This window comes from Colletes latitarsis, chromosome 10 (genome assembly GCF_051014445.1).
Source record: "Colletes latitarsis isolate SP2378_abdomen chromosome 10, iyColLati1, whole genome shotgun sequence".
Lineage (NCBI taxonomy): Eukaryota > Metazoa > Arthropoda > Insecta > Hymenoptera > Colletidae > Colletes > Colletes latitarsis.
In genome coordinates this window covers 10715766-10720837 of record NC_135143.1, presented here as the reverse complement: position 1 = coordinate 10720837, position 5072 = coordinate 10715766, and the positions used below count along the sequence as shown (strand labels likewise).

The following is a 5072-nucleotide window of genomic DNA, read 5'->3' as shown; positions in this document are numbered from 1 at the left end:
GGAATCGCAATTCCACAGAATTCGGTGGTGTTTGCTTCACGTGAACGAGAACATTTGAACGTAACCCGCGTGACTTGTACCGATCGTTCATCGAAGAATTTTACGAACAATTACGAAGTCAATATAAATACCGGTTTACTTTCGGTGAAAGTTTGACGCAAAGGCTAAACCGTTCTATCAAACGAAAGGTTTTAAAGGACACTGTCCTGCTGAATTTTAACACCAGCGAACAGTTTTAGAGGAAGTGGAGCAAGATGAAACGTACTAATATTGATAACACTCTTTGAATTAGAAATATTATATACTGTTTATTGAACAGAAGAGAGTCGTTTTTATCAGTGGTAAATATTTATTTTTGTTACGTGTGTTACAGTTCAGTGTTAAAAAAAATATTAATGTAATGTAGCGACGCCAAAACCTTTCTGGAAAACGCCCTCCTAATAAGAAAAGCGAATTTCTGCGACATTTATAGATAAAGAATTTTTCTCTTGTCAAACGCGTTACATGTACAATTTTAACTGCTACGAAAACGACGTTTAACAGTTAATTTTTAGTTTTAGCCATATTGTTATCACATACAATTATGTAGGGTCATATGAATTATGTATTTGTACGTTAGGTCTAACGTTTTCAAAAAAAACTTGTCATACGTGTATTTTGGAAAAGTAATTTGGGCGGGCATATTATAGAAATAAAACATTATATTCTGCAAGTATACAGATAAACAAAGATGAATTTTCACGTTTATTCAATTAATTTCCATTCTTTCATTTTTACATGTACCTTTTATTAACACCAGAATAAAATGTCAAAAATCTTATACGTTAACGAAAAACTGTAAATGTTTATTCACCGATCGAAAGGATGGAAAAGAACGTATCGCTATTTACTCGCGCACCGAGTAACAATAGTCAGACATTTGCTACAATCTTCCCATTATATTCGTCCTGGCGGGAGTAATTGGATCTAATAGTCGTTACAAACGGATTGTTTGGTAGCAATGCTATCGTATTAAGGTCTCAATGATACAGATTAGTAAGAACATGAAATCAGTCTTAACAAATAGAGGTCTATGATTATGCGGGGTTATAAACTGTTAACTACACGTATGTAAGGTACACGTTTAGTCCCAGAGTTTTAGGTATTTTCAACCGTTTGCGCGCCAGTTCGAAGTTCTATTGTTCGTAAACGTGATCGAGTTTGTTCTATACGCGAAAAGACTCTGGTTGAAGAACGACGCGAAATGGTATAAGTAAAGGCTACACTTACGAAAGAAAGGTACGGAGTAGAGTAACCGCTATCCCAGCTACACGCGCGTATCCCTCTTACGATCATAAATTTCAGCATCGATCCTTATTCGTCGGAGAAGAGTAACCGATTCAATTGTTCCGCTTCCGCTCTCCCTTGTTATTACGCTCGCGAGCCAAAGCGACACTAGGAGCACGCTGCGACGACAATGTTTTCGATCATACAGTCCAGCTTCCAGGTTGCCTAACAGACCGATCTACGATTATATCTGATCCATAATCCATGGAATTCGTTTTACTTCCTCCTGTCAGAGAACCTTTTTTTCTTTTCTCGATGACCGGTACGCCTTCATTGGCCTCGGTTTCCGTTCTCCAGCGTCAACTGGAGAACACGTCGAAAATAAAACAGGATTAATGGGAGTTCTCCTAAAACCGGATGGCACCTGGTACCAGACTTTTTTAATTATCTTTATATTTTGTATGTGTAGTGCACTGGTTTTCAATTTCAAAGAACTGTTTTGAGGAGTTACGTTCTGAATTTATGCTATGTCCGGTTATCAAATGTTTTGTCCAGATTGCCTAACAGACTAATCTACGATTATATCTGAGCCATAATCCATGGAATTCGTTTTACTTCTGCCTGTCAGAAAGCATTTTGTTCCTCTCTCGATGACCGGTACGTCTTCATGGGCCTCGGTTTCCGTTCTTCAGCGTCAACTGGAGAACACGTCGAAAATAAAACAGGATTATCTCTCATCGAATTAAAAACCGTTCGAATTGTCTGGAACAATGAGCTCGCGGGGCCGTTCTCTGCGGGGGTTGTACCGTTAAGAGAGCCACGACGCGTTCGCGGTCCGAACGAAAGAGAGAACGAGAGAGGAAAGAGAGGGAAAAAGGCACAATTGAATGTTGGCGGACCCGTGGGCGGGACGCGGTTCGATTGTTTCTTTATCGCGATCATCCTCGCTCCTTCTTCTAGCGACGGCAATGGCAATCTCACCACCGATCCGCACAATCGTTCGTGTGCTCGACGTAGAGATTTCTATATCGTTGGCTGTATCATTGTCCTTCTCGCGTCGCGCGACGCGTCGGTTCGCGCCGCGCGCTCGGTGGGTGCGCTCAGAATGCACCTTCTCCGCGGCATTCCACGCGGAAAGAAAACCGATCGTTACCTTTGCACAATTGCATCTTGCGGAACGTAACGGGTGATCGGCGGTCTGGGGGATCATCGATTCGTCTCGATCCAAACACCCCCGCAGATCGAGCGCTGGTTTCTGCCCGGTGTCGTGGCATTTGCGCAACGACGTGCGCCGTTCGTGAGAAATCGGCGAAATTTTCGGTGAAACGATCGAACACCGAGGCGTAAAACGTGTCGGAGCCAAATGGATCTTTCGGGGGAACAATAACATAGACAAATGGTAGTTTCGTGCGTTCGGGCGTAGAAGTGCCGCTGCATTGTGAGCCGCTTGACTTTTGCGGCCGGTTTTCCAGCGCCTTTGTCTGAGAATGGCCGATCGAGGTGTTCCCAACCTGAAATCTAATACGCAACGGAATAGCTTTCCCGTGGCCCGCATTCGACGGACCACCCTTTTGGTCGTGGCTCGCGATTACCCAGGTCGATCGGCGATAATCGAATTACCGCGGCTACGAAATAGTCTAAATAAGGCGGCTCGCGCGCCGTCGAGGACGGATAACGGGCCACGGTTATGCAACGGGGATGAAGAGGGGAAAGAGAAACCGAACTCGCAACAGAGATTGAATTTAGCTCGCGTTAAGGAATTCATGACTACCGGAGGAGAGATTGGCCGTGACGCGGTTCCGTGACAAATACGCGGCTAAAGTTCTACCGGCACCCCGATTGACACGATAACCCCTCGTGTTGCATTTGCAACAATGTCTTGGTCGTGACTCACTCGGCAAAAGTGGAATCTCTGGTACCTTGTGACTGCAACATCCCTGGCCACTGATATTCGTGCACGTTTTCCTGAAACCGACGGGACTCGGATGTTCGCTCGTGGAAAGATCAACGAGCCTGTATCCTGGTATTCGTCGACTTCGAATTGAGCTTTGATCTCCGTGAAGGAGCCACTTAATACTGGCGAGGAAAAGACAACGGTAGAAATTGACCAATTTTCCTGGCTGGCGATGAAAGTTATTTGCAGGATACGATCGGGGACAAAAGTGGACAGTAGGAAATAGCTATCGATGGAGATTAATCGAAATAGTATTATTGTTAACTAAACTTTATTAACCCTTACGTGGGCTCTCAATCTCAATTGAATTATTTTACTTGATATTGATTCTTGTTAAAGTAATAGCAGATATCAAGTGCACTATCGTGTGAATATAATTGTACGCAAGTGGGAAAGTAAATAATGGTCTTCGTCAAGATTTATACATACACGATATAGTTAATCCTGGAATTATATACTGAAGTTTTTCTTCGACTAGTGAATTAGAAATGTGTTTGAATCCAATCAGAACCATATCGAAATGCTCGATGGATCCTAAGTGGGGTACTCAATTAGAGTTTGATCGGCAAACTGTTATACTTCTGAATGAAATCGAACTGAATTGCCCCATCAGATCCCAATAACACAATAGGAAATCAGAATCGATCCTTACTATGATCCAAAGATTTATTGGGAAGCGCAAGAATGGTTGAGATTTTTAATATCAAAGAGATACTTTGGAAGAACTAAACGCGTAGAATTTGATAGTTCTACTGTATTCAGAAACTAAAAAATTAACCTTTTCTCGTACAAATATTCCAAGTAGTGTTAGTCATTTTAAAGGGAAGAAAAATCGAACGAACGATCTGCTGAAACGATATTAAATCTGTGGTTTATGGTTCTGGCAATTGAGTTATCGAAACGCGGAGAGTTATCTATCGGGTTAACCGACTGTTTCAAGCGATTAGGCTAACTAGACCGTCGACGAATCCTGTCCTCTCGTGTCCAAAACGCCAACCGCTTACGAAGGTATTGTTAAGACTTCAACTGCCAAGACTGAAATTGGACTCTCCCATAACAAGCTGCATATCGCGTCAGTGGTCGATCTAACAACTTCTGGAGAGCCATATGCACCGTTGGGGGTCCGAGAAATAAGAGCGTCATGAACCACCTGCCGCAGAGAAACCAAATTCTCAACGATCGTATAGCGTGTTCGCGATCTTCCGAACAAATTAACATAAATGCGGCAAAAAGAAATACAAGGAATTCGTTTCTCTGTAAATTCAGTTCTTCGATCGATGCCGTCACTGGATTGTGCAATTTGACTAATGATCGTGGCAATAATCCAGTTTCTTAAAAGAATCTATTGCTTCATTTCGGTTTCGAGTAGCTTGGGATCTATCGTGCACGGTTTCCAAAAGAACATTTGATTAGATCATTCAAGTGATGCAAGAACAAAGTTATTTTATAAATGAAAAAAGCTTGTTTCTTAAGTATGGAGCTGTTCATTTTTTCGTACATTGAATAAATTAAAAAGAAAATTTGCCAACGGTCGTGCCACGTTGAAAGCACCGGTTCTCGTTCGATCACCGAAGTTAAGCAACGTTGGGCGCAGTTAGTACTTGGATGGGAACACTGCGTACTGTTGGCATTATTATGTAGTGTTTATAATATACCTTTCTATCGAGTTTGTAATTGGGTTAATATCGAAAAGAAACAAAACTACTTCGTAAATAGAAGTAACAGAATATAGTAAACGATATTTGGTAAAATTAAATTGAGAATTCATAAGAAACAGGAGTGTTTTTTCATTTATAGTGCATCAGCATTATAGTGTATGAGTACGAGTAGGAGAGTAATTGTATCTTCTTTA

At 41.8% G+C, this 5072-nt stretch overlaps 1 pseudogene; it reads left to right on the top strand.

The window, feature by feature from the left end:
- The first annotated feature begins 4743 nt into the window (after nucleotides 1–4743).
- Nucleotides 4744–4850, top strand: LOC143347278 (5S ribosomal RNA; annotated as a pseudogene).
- The last annotated feature ends 222 nt before the right edge of the window (nucleotides 4851–5072 follow it).